This window comes from Aulonocara stuartgranti, assembly GCF_965226115.1.
Source record: "Aulonocara stuartgranti genome assembly, chromosome: 23".
NCBI classification, from domain to species: Eukaryota; Metazoa; Chordata; class Actinopteri; order Cichliformes; family Cichlidae; genus Aulonocara; species Aulonocara stuartgranti.
The window spans coordinates 10,737,304-10,750,000 of record NC_138958.1 but is presented as its reverse complement, the minus strand read 5'-3'; the positions used below and the strand labels follow the sequence as shown (position 1 = coordinate 10,750,000).

The window sequence follows — 12,697 nt, the reverse complement described above, 5'->3', positions numbered from 1 at the left end:
TTGTGAGCTCAGCTTGCAGCACGAGGCTGAGCACCTGTGCATCAGAGAGCCAGGTGTTCACCGTATTCTATAACAATAATAGTAATAACAATAGTAATAACTGTTACTTAGTAACACCTTATAAGTAACTGATTACCAAAATCACTGTATGTATAATAACATCATAGATTAAAATGTGAACAACACAGACTCAAACATTATGTGTTTTAAAGATGGTGAGAGTCGACGCTGCAGGAGAGTGCACGAGCGGCCAGTCAGCTCAAGGCTCTGAAGCACCATCGATTAATCGAATTCTCAGATAAGAACTACTTCTGTGATAAATATTCAGAAGAGAAAAACACAGGTCTTGCAAAATGACGCTTTACACACCATATTAAAATAGAAAACATTTTCTTAAATGCAAACATAAATAAACCTCAAGTCTCTTATCAAAGGTCAATATAATCTGTATGAAACTGAAACCTAAAACGTGTACCTTTACTCTGTGTTCTTGGAAGGTTTGTGACACTGTTTCATCTCCTTGATGAGCCAGATTACATTTGGTTTGTATGTATGTATTGTGTGCATATGTGTGCAGTGAATGACCGAGTTTGTGTCTGTAAGCCTTTAAAGGAGAATGCGGTGTCTGCGAGCATATTGGCATTGTGACGTTTGTCCTGTGCTTTGATGCAAAGTGCCTGTGCTGCTGAGAAGACATGCTTTGATGGTGCGTCGTTAATTAATATTAATAATAACAATTCATCTGCAGGTTTTTCTCTGTGTAGAACAAACATCTCGGGGTCTTGTTCGCGAGTGATGGGAGAAGGGAGCCGGAGATCGACAGACGGATTGGGGCTGCAGCTGCAGTAATGCGGACGCTGCACCGGTCCGTCGTGGTGAAGAGGGAGCTGAGTGTAAAAGCGAAGCTCTCAATTTACCGGTCGATCTACGTCCCTACCCTCACCTATGGCCACGAGCTGTGGGTAGTGACCGAAAGAACGAGATCGCGGATACAAGCGGCAGAAATGAGCTTCCTCCGAAGGGTGGCTGGCCTCTCCCTTAGAGATAGGGTGAGAAGTTCGGCCATCCAGGAGGGGCTCAGAGTAGAGCAGCTGCTGCTCCACATCGAAAGGAGCCAGCTGAGGTGGTTCGGGCATCTGACAAGGATGCCCCCTGGGCGCCTCCTGGGTGAGGTGTTCCAGGCATGTCCCACCGGGAGGAGGCCCCGGGGCAGACCCAGGACACGCTGGAGAGATTATATCTCTCGGCTGGCCTGGGAACGCCTTGGTATTCCCCCGGATAAGCTGGAGGAGGTGGCTGGGGAGAGGGAGGTCTGGGCCTCTTTGCTTAGGCTGCTGCCCCCGCGACCCGGCCCCGGACAAAGCGGATGAAGATGGATGGATGGATGGATGGATAGAACAAACAGCGTTGGGCAGAGCAGTTACAAACTTCCTTTTCTTCCTCTGGTAGTTTGTCGATCAGCTGCTTTGATGAAGGACTCCCGCTCGCTGTTTCCCAGTAAAGGTTTTAATGGTGATCACAGGAACATATACTGCTTTGGGCTATACAAACAAAGTTTTTTTACTGTATTGTTGTGGCTCCGCCTCTTGTGCAAACAGACTCCGCCTCCGTGTTAAACTGTCCCAGCATCATCAGGACTGCGTGGGCTGAATGTGGTCAGACTTTTTATCCACACGCTGCTCCTAAATGTGTTTCTACTGCAGGTCTGTGAGTGCTGCAGAGCTGTGCATTAAACGAGGATTTCATATAATCGAGTTATCCGAATTACTCGATGAATCGTTGCAGCCCCAGTTGATATTAAAACTCTTCAGATCCAGGATCTGCTGCCAATCAGCAGCCGCTCCAACTCAACTCTAATTATGAGGAAATATGAGCGACAGGCGGGCGATCGAGAGACCGCAGGGTGGAGGAGAGAGAGGGGAGGGGTAAGATGGGTGTGCAATGGACAGAAAGGACAAGTGAGAGAGAGAGGCGGGGGGACATGACCTTTAAAAAGTGCCGACATGCAGGAGAGAGAGAGAGAGAGAGAGTGACAGAGAGCGCAGTGGGATCTATATGAGTCTGTCGATCGCCCACCGCTAACAATAGGCGATGTAAAGTGCCTGTCAGCACACACACAGACCCCCGATCAAAGAGCCATCGATCACACATACACACAGTTATCCCTGCTTGATCAGATACTCACATGCAGCTGCTATCTCACACTCACTTAATGACACTGAAATATAAGGCATTCTTTCAAATTAAAAGCATCAGTGAAGTCTGTTAAACTTTTTGTTCTCCAAGGGTAGCTTTGCATGATTCAAAGTTCTGAATAAGTCTCCTCAGCTATGTCCAAATCCAACTGAAACCCATGTACTCTGATTGGCCAGTATCTGGAAGGTTATTGAGGGTACAGAGCGCATAAGCACATGTACGAGTACGTGTTGGAGCCTGAATGGAGCCTGAACATCCTACATACAGCAGGAACATCATGATGTTGGTAAATAGTTTGCTCAGCAGGAAAAACCGAGGTTGGACTTAGTCTTTCAAGTACACAAACACATGTTGCTGCGTGCAGCGTGTCCCTGAAATGAGCTGTAATGTCAGGTAACGATTAAAATGACTGCAGCCTGCACAGACTCCTGTTCACACACTGGACTTCATTAAAGTGCGAGGGCTGTGGTTGTGATGCTTCACGGAAATACAGTTGTAGAAGAGTAACATGTTCCTCCACACAGACACACGCAATTTATAGAATGATGGTACCTAGAACAGTGGTTTTTGGTGTTGCATTGCTGCTGATGTATTTGGCTTACCGTGTCTTCTTCAGGGTCTGTGTTTCTGCCCTGAAAGTGCCAAGTGGTGTTTTTTTAAGTGCCGTCCATTTTTTGATTTGATTGAGCAGCCATAGAACTATTTTGAGCTGATAGCGCCGTGAGTGCAGTGGTGTTCAGAAGATGTTTGCTCTGAGCACTTTGAGCTCAGGCTTATTGGAATTGTTCAGAAAATAGACGCTGAGAGCAAAAGTGAGGCAGCCTGTGGGCAGACCTTTGCAAATCATGCTGTAAACAACACCTCTATGCTGACAACACTGTCCTTTACTGTTCAGTGGTGCTGTACATTGTGGTCTTTAGTGTTGCTTTGGATGGTTGAGAAACTGAATTTTAAATTTCACGTGACACCTGTCAGCACATTCGGCAGGAGAACTAGCTCCTTCAGAACAGTAGATGATAGAAGAGAAGAGAAAAGGCCTTTACTGTCATTGTACATGTACAACGAAGTTGTGGGTGCTTCACACCGACTTTGCCGGAATAAAATATAAAGCGTATAAAAGAAATAAATAACAAAAATAAGAGAAAGGCACACAATAGAGGACAAAGTGCTCGGAAGCAGTGCAAAGAAAAAAAGGACTTCTTAGAGTCCATGTGTGAGTGTCCTGAGTGATGAGGGTTACTCAGCCTAGGACTGGGCGATATATCGAGTTTTTAAATATATCAATATATTTTTATACGAGATATGAGATGTGATAATATCGTTTATATCGATATAGTCTATGTTACGTTATAATTATACTTGTGGAACCGCAAGTTTGCCTCTTTCATCCACTTTTGTCTCTACGCAACGTTACTCTGCCTCGCCTCTCTCCTTCACTGAACACAACTCCTCCCCCTCCATCACTTCACCTGCAGGCAACGAGAAGATGGACACGGCAGCTATCAAAGAGGAGCTGGTCAGTAAAAAGAAAACATTTGGAGATTACCATTTTAGTGCTGTCAGCGTTACTCTCGTTAAAATGACCTTAACGCTGTAACTGCATTAATGTGGCAAATTAACGAGTTACCGCGGATCACCCTGTGTGTGGGGCTACACGGCGTAGTGTTTGTTAACAGTCTGAATGGCCCAGGGGAAGAAGCTGTTAGTGTGCGGAGGTGTGGGACCTGATCGACTAGTGGGTCAAGCAGGTGGTGGGCGGGGTGCGAGGGGTCACCTGTGATGGCCCTGATTTACCTGAGATGATTTTTTTCTCTGGGCAGATGGAAGCAGCATCCTATCAGTGTTGAGATCATTATAATGCTCCTCAATATAAGCTGAGGTTAGACCATCAGCCCTGGCTACTATTTCGCTCCAGTTACTTTTACCATCGCCCTAAGGAAAGCGTTGCAATTTTACTCAATGTGAAGCTGAAACAAAAAATATGAAGGACAATGAGATTTCTCATTTTCATCCTTTAATTTTGAATTCTACCTCCAGATGTTCTTGTTTCACTCCATTATTTGCTTTTCATAGAAATAACTTTATTACTTTTACTTTTTCTTTTTTCCCTACTGACAAAGTTTTTCTATTCGGCTGTATTATAAATGAAGTCTCTCTCAGGCTGAATGAACATGTATTCACACACACACACACACACACACACACACACACACACACACACTATTCAAGTACATTAGCTTTTAACTGATAACCTGAAATGCCTATTGCGCGCACACACACACACACACACACACACACACACACACACACACACTGTGGACTCTCCTGCACTCTAATCCATAAGTGATTCTTCCAGAGCCGCATCGCTGCAAATCTGCTGACCAACACAAAGCGCGCGCCTGCACACACACACACACACACACACACACACACACACACACAGAGCGAAAGGGTGTGTGTGTGTTTGTGAATACATTTGTGTCTGTCTGAATGTGTCTGTGTGTGTAAGTATATGAATATATACTGTACTTATAGAGTGTGTGTGTGTGTGTTTGTGTGTGTGTGTGTGTTTGTGTGTGTGTGTGTGTGTGTGTGTGTTGCAGCAGCATTAAAGCAGCTCTGCTTTGCTGCCACAGACACTTTTCTTACTCCTCACTTTGCTCGCATTAGAAATATTAAATGTAGACAAAGCTGAAAAATGTTTTTCATCTCATCTCCTTTTATATTAATACAATACACACGTTATTCTCAGTACATCTCAGTACATTTTATTCATACAGCCAAAAGTTACACATTTGTGTGAGTGATTTCTGTAGAAAAATTTATCCAGCCTGATGAAACCTGTAAATGTCTCAGATTACAGTGGAACCTGAAGGAAGCGCTCCATCCTCAGGTTCCTCCGCAGTCGAAGCGAATTCGTGTAGAAGTTTCTGCTGATTTATGTTAACGTTCACCTCATGAGTCCGAACTCTACAGCTTTTTATGTTCTTCTTGATCAAGCTGTTGTCATAATTTCCTGTAGTTATATATTTGTGATGTTTTGAGCTCTCGGGGCCACCGTACGGTGGCCAAAGAATATATGTATGATGCTGAAGCAAACCTGGAAGGACACCTTTACTTCAGTGTAAAACTCAGCTGACGTCGGCAGATTCTTGCTGCGGCCCTCGTTCTCCTAAGCGTTCCCCTTTAAGAGCATAAAAAGAATTCATGCATTTCTTCATTCAAATAAGCAGCTGTGGGGGAGTGACAACAGGCGAACATCTGCATCATGCAGGATCAAATTCAGACTCCAGCATGTTTGGATGAGGTGGAAGATTACAGGAAGCAGAAATTACGATTTGCTGCCAAAGGTCACCTGATCACTTCAGTGTGTGTGTTATCAGGAGTATGTATTTCTTTTCTTTTTTTCTTTTTCTTTTGCCTGTCCCGTTTGGATCTTTAGCCATCAGAATTGTTGTCTTAAGGCCAAGAAAGATGCCAAGTTGATTTACTTTACCGGGTGGATCATCATGGCCTTGCCATATTGGTCCATTTGATTGACCTTTATTATAATTATGTATTTATTTTATTTTCGTTTTTTAAAGACGGGACAGACATGACTGGGGGATAGGACAGAGAGAAAGAATGAAAGAAAGAGAGGGAGAGAAAGAAAAATAGAGGGGAGAAGAGATGGTGAGAAAGGGGGGAAGAAAAAAAGAAGAACAAACAAAACACCTGGATCAGCTGTATGGAGATTTAAAAAAAAAAACCAGAAGAGAAAACAAACAACAAAGAGCAAAATAATAAAAACAACACCATCACAATAAACTAGCTAACAGTAGATAACAGTAGATGCAAAATATTACATGTTATTGTTTTTTTTTGTTTTTGTTTTTTTTGTTTTTTTGTTTTTTAGTATGTATTTCAATGAAAGTGTTCCCGGTGGTAGGACATGGTGCAGAAGTAGCACTGGGAGTCTCCATTTGATGCCAAAGAAAAGATAACAAACTTCTTCTGGTTCCTGCGTGCTGAGGGGGAAGTCTCAGGAGAACCTGAGACCAGGAAACCAGGAGCCTGAAGAAAATTTTAACACGTAATATGACAGGCAGTGTGGAAAAACAGTGAGAATGAGGCACAGGAAAAAGGCAAAGTCCAAGAAACAGTCCAAAGATTAAAAACAAGGAAAGAACTCCGAACATGGCAATAGACAGAACCTTACTTGAAGCTTCACCTACATCACCATCACCCCACAGCACTCTTTGTGATTATATGAAGAATCATTTCTGGTGTGGTTCTTCTTTAAATGGAGTGAACACACACACACAAACACACACACACGCGGGGGTCTGCAGGGGTGACTGAAGCCTATAGCTCACCAGAAGATGAGATGTGGTTGTGGTGGAGGGGGGGCTGGTGGGGTATTGAACAGAGCGCGCACGCACACACACAGCGGGTGACCTTGGCGTTGTGCAGCCATTACACAATTCACTGGCAGGCCAATCGAATCTCTCTCTGTCGATCAATATCCTATTAAAGCAGCACACAAAGAGAGAGAGGCCGGCCGGGCGAGCGAGCGGGCAGGTTAGTGTAGCGGCCGCGGTCACATGTAATTGGTCACTTCAGTGTATTCCTGACTTCTCCTTCCTCTCTCTCGCTGCGATGTGTCATTAAACTCTCGCTCTCTCTTCCTGTCGTTCTTCCTCTGATCCTCCTCTTTCTTTTTTTTCTTTGCTCATATTCCTCCTCTCTTTCTTCCTCCCTCCGTCCTCTCCCTCGCAGTCTGTTTCTGCCGCTCTGTACAAACCTCACCTGAGCGAGACATTACAGCTGCGTTTATGAGGGCCATAAGTTTGTGGACAGTAACTTGTGTTTGTTGTGCTTGTTGAACTGACAACAGCGAGGCGTCCATCTGTCACCAGAATTCCTACCGGTCAAAATTTAACCAAAGCAGTGCTCCTCAGGAAATAAGAGCTGCTGGTTGCTGACATGAGGGATCAGCATAAAATTGCTAGGTCTAGTTAATAGTTTTTTAAGGGTTATTTAATAGGAAAAAAAAAATATTACTGTACTCATATACACATACCAGCTAATGTTAGCCTCAAGTTTCCTAAAAATCACACTTTCCCTCTGACAAACAGTTTGATTACATTCTTATATTGTATGAGAGTTTAATCACTAAGAGTCCAACAATGTTAGATCCACTTCAAAGACCATTTCATTATGACCATAACAGTAGCTAACAGAGGCCAACGGCAGCTTACCGAGGCTATTAACAGTTAACTAAAGCCCCTTTTCCATTAATACCTACTCGGATATACTCACCTGGTTTTCCATTACAATCTGGTACTACCTAACGTTCGTGGTTGTCGTCATAGCAACGCATCCAAGCATCCCGCAATGTAATTAATATACGACATGATTGCTACAAAAAAGGTGGACGTCAAGTAGGGCTGCACGATTAATCATTAGAAAATCACGATCTCAATTCATACTTATGTGCGATCTCATTTCCAAATGACAACGATTCCAAAAAAAATAAAAAATAGCCGGCGACGATTGTACCGCATTTTGATCCGGGACGTAATTTGCATGAAAACAAGCGCTCACTCTTCCTGCTCAACAAATGACAAGGGCAGAGCCTTATACCACGTGATACTGGATGCTAAAATTGGCAGGGAAAAAACAACGGAGAGCACGTCAGAGATGATGAAAAAGTGACAGGAGAAAATCCGTCCCGGTCAACCACCCAAACATCAATAACGGGAACCTTATACAGCGCTTCCCTATACCCGTCGAACTCCCGCAGGCACAAAGAAATTACGGAGGCTATTACTTATCACCTGACCAAAGATATGGCTCCCATCAACACTGTGCAAAACGAGAGATTTAGGAAAATGATCAACACCCTAGACAAACGCTACACAGTGCCGTCCCGCAACTATTTTTCTGTTGTTGCACTACCTGCTCTATACACGCAGCGTCGAGCAACGGTGGAGACGGAATTTCAAGCAGTACAACATTTTGCGGCAACCACAAAATGTGAGACATTTGTTGTTTTTATGTTTATTTATTGTTTTTATGTTCAGTCTCAACTGTTACGAAGTTGATGTGCAGTTAATAAGTGCAATAAATATTTATATTGGAAAAGAAAATCGTGAGAGAATCGTGATCTCAATTCTAAGCCAAAAAATCGTGATTCTCATTTTATGCAAAATCGTGCAGCCCTAATGTCAAGGCAAGAATATATCTGCTGCTCGGTCTGTGGCTTTTTGTCATACTCGGGGAACACGGCGTTGTTTTTTGTAACCGTTTCCTTCATTGGTGAGTTTCAAAAAAGGGTGGTTTTATTTTTGTCAACATGACGCTCTCATGACTCATCGAGTGACGCTACTGTCCAGCTAATCGGTGGCATGCAGTCTGACGATGTTACATTTTAGTACTGACTAAGAACCCTGGGCGAGCAGGTACTAAAAAAGTACTTGGTAACAGGTACTATGACCTAATGGAAAACCCTGATAACTGTTGTGAACCGTGCCAAGTCGATCCGAGTAGGTACTAATAGAAAAGGGGCTTAAGGCTAACACAAGCTAACAGTACCTAACTAAGGCTAACTACAGCTAACTTAAGGCTAAGGGTAGCTAAATAAATGAGGACACTTCTCACCCTGCATTGACAGCTGAGGTAAACAGTGGACTAAACACAGAAAATTCTCGGGGAGATCCGTCTAGGTGCGGCTGTTATGGGGTAAACTCAAAATGTTTTTGATCTCTGTTAGCTGACATGTTAGCATGTTTGTCCTACAGAAGCTAACATATCTAGAATTATGCACTTGAATTGGGCAGTGTAAGAAAACGGAACTCGGTTGACTGCAATCTGTAATCTACTGACATCTAGTGGTGAAAAATGTTACACACTGAAAGTTTAAGATTTGAAAGGTAATTCAAGCATGATTGTGTATGGCAATCTGTTAAATTACTGCAGGTGAAGGGACTTCTCAAACCTGGTTTCTTTACATATTAGATTTAAAATGCTGATATTTGTGTTAAAATAATACGATCTCTACATTTTCATAGTCAGGGGATCTTTTTAAGTGAATCGATTAAACAATGGGTGTTCCAGTTATTAATTGTGCCTAGCAAACTGGCACGTGGGTGTAGCACAGGCTGTAAAAGGAGCTGCAGCTCACTCTGAGTCTCTTTGATGTTTTTAGACACTTGTAACCAGCTCTCTCACACACACTCACACACACAGATGCATGAGTGGAGTGCCAGCAGTGCACCTTGGCACTGAAACAGATTTCATGAAAACACACACACACACAAACTTCCTGCCAGTGTGTCAGGAGAGTTGATATTAGACGTAAGGATGTTGGGGATTACAGCTGATATGATGGCTTCACACACACACAGTGCAAACACACAAACACTCAAATAGATAAGAAGGCAGATGACCCACTTGGCACCTTCTCGTACCTTCGTCTGTCTCACTATCGCGCTCTCTCACACACACACACACACACGCACACACACACACACACACACACACACACACACACACAGGATGAAAGATGAATAAACCTGGAGGCCTGCATGCTTCAGACTCCTCCTCCTCCCTCCCCTGCCCTCTGCCACACACACCTGGTGGTGTGCCAGCAGCAGATGGGCACCGTGGCACAAATGACACAAAGATGTTTGACAATTTTAATAATAATCACAATAATAATCATAATAATGAAAGTGTGAATTGGAACAATAAAACAAAGGGAACAGCTGTAAGCGATCAAAGAGGTGCCTTTGCGAGTTCTCACAGAAACACGATGAAGATGTGCTTTAAAGGGGGGTTACAGTAGTAACCACTGTATGGCGAGTGACCTGAAAGCATCATTAATACAGCGAAGTTGAGCCGAAGCTCCAGCTGGCAGACGTCCAGACAGCAGAGCACCGGCCCCCGGCATTCAAATGCAAGAAGTAAACACAGAGCAGCTTCATTACTGCCAGAAATCTAATCAGCAAGGATACAAATCAACCAGGAGCAGCTGCAGAGTGCTGCCAGCGCCCTCCACAGGCTGCACACGTCAGTGCAGCAGTGCCTCTCAGACAGAGCCCATCAACACCATGTTTCAGCTGTCATCTCATTTATGATTAACCATTAACATCTCAGAGGTTCACCCACAGCCTCAGTGAGCACATGCAGCAGATTATCCATGATTGGCTGCTTTTATATCCTTATCTCTTTTTATTCTAGAAAAAATCAGCTTTTCACTGAATTTCCCAGAGGAATTATTAAAGTTCTATTTTTATTCTTAATATTAGATGGTACACCATACTTTGTGTCTACTGATTATCTTTATTTTTACCACTTTGGACAGTTTCAGTTCAGTTCAGCTTTATTTATATTGCACCAACAACAGTCGCCTCACGGCACTTCATATCGTAGGGTAAATATCCTACAATGATACAGAGAAACCCCAACAACAGACAACCCCCTATAAGCAAGCTTGGGAGACAGCTGGAAGGAAAAACTCCCTTTTAACAGGAAAAAACCTGGCGGAGCCAGGCTCAGTGAGGGGCGGCCATCTGAGAGACCAGTTAGATTTACTACTATCACAAGGGCTTATCCATTATTTTTAACAGTTTATGCAACTAGTAAAGGAGTCTAGGACTTGCTTATGATGGCTGTTTTAACATCAATGATTGTTGGCGATCTCCATGTTACCATGGAGATGTTTAAAATGTCTAAACATGAGTTAGCTTAGTGAGCGCGAAGCTTCAGAAAGCAAGTGAACAAAGTGGCGTACGATATAACATGTTCTCAAGGTTTTCAGCAAGACTGCGATAACGAAAATAATCGAGTCTATAGGGGAGTTTGGGATTTGCAGTGCATTATGGGATGAGTAGTTCCTTCACAGTTAAGTCACTCTCCACACGGTAGCTTTGCCTTTTTCAACTCAAGACTGGCTTCACTGAAAGCTTCACACTCTTTATGAGTTTGTAAAACCTCAGAGGAGAAGTGAACAAGAAGTTTCCGTCCAAAACTGGAGTCATAAAAAAGTGGACTGCAATTATTAAATTACAGGGTAAGTTTACTTGTCCTCAGACGTAAAAACACAGAACAGGTCGACTGTTCGTTACGAGCCGTGGCAGTCACAGGAAACTTGTACGTTCTTTATTTTTCAGTTTTTAAATTATCTTTGTTTTTACTTCCTGCTCCCGTGGGAAAGGAGTTTAAAACATCCACACACGAATGACCAACTCTCTGTGTGTGTATATGTGTGGGTGTGTGTGTGTGTGTGCATGTGTGCGTGTCTCAGGTCAGCCCTATCTCTACAGGGCAGAGAGAGAGAGAGTGATAGATAGGTGGAGCGAGATCACGGTGCTGAGCTCAGCAGAAAACTCCCCACCAGGTCCTGTCAGTCCTCCCCCTCCCTCCTCCTTCTCCTTTCATCCCATCACACCATCATGCTATCTGTCAATAAAACGATGAAGAGTAGGGATGAGGGTGTGGTGGGGGGGGGCTGGAGGCGAGGGGGTAGATGGATGTCCGGTTTTGAAGCTGATTGCTGCCTTTGTTCAGCAGGATTTTCAAATTGAAGCATTTGACAACAAAGAGCCGGATCGCTCCCTCGCTCCCTCCCTCCCTCCCTGCTTTAACACGGAGAGCCTCGCAGGGCTTTGTGGAAGAGCTTCTGTCCCCCGAGAATAGGATGGGGGGGGGCAGCAGAACATGAACACATCAGAGAGGAAGAGGGCCACAGCTTGTTGTTGTTGGTAGATGCTAATGTTGCGTGCTAACTGCTCTCATATACAATGATGACATAAACTCCTGTTGTGAGCTAATATTGAATATGTAAACAGAGACAAGCGGTGCTCGGCTGCTCGTCAGGCTGTTTGTTGGGAGCAGTGGCTTCAGAGTCTCATTTATAAAAGCGACTCATTTTTGTCTTTTTTTAAGGAGGGCAGTAATTTTATCACCTCCTGAGCCAATTCATCCGCCCGCCAGATTAGTCCTGACGATCCTCTGACTGTCAGAGGAGACGTTAACAGCTCTGAGCTGAACAGAGTCCCACTACTGCACACACAGGTGGGGCAATTTTAAATGCATACACCTGTGCACTTACTGGAGTGTTTAACGAGGAGCTAAACAACAACACCTGTCCGCACACAATCCCTGCATCATGCGCTTCAGGGTGAGCTCAGAAAACGTTCCCTGGAAGCTGCAGGAGGATCATATGTCGAAGCTAATCTGCTGGTTCTGCTCGGCCAGAAAATCCCAGTGACTGATGCAAACACACAGTCACTCAGAATTTCTCCTTAAAATATTCTCCCAGGTTATTGGTGCTTTAACGTGGAGTTAATCAGGCTGTTCAATCAGTTGTGTTTTTGAAACGCAGGAATATTCACACGAGACATCTAGCGGGACGATAAGTGAAACTTATTTTCAAGGTCTGTCCCTCTCTTGTCCTTCACCTCCATCGGCACCATCTCTCCGTCACTTTACAGTTTTTGTTTTAGAAGTGCAGATT

At 43.9% G+C, this 12,697-nt stretch overlaps 1 protein-coding gene across 7 annotated transcripts in view; it reads left to right on the top strand.

Annotated features, from left to right (window-relative positions):
* The window catches only part of nfia (nuclear factor I/A), a 150,448-nt gene that overhangs the window by 108,355 nt on the left and 29,396 nt on the right, over window positions 1-12,697 (top strand). The window lies entirely within an intron of this gene.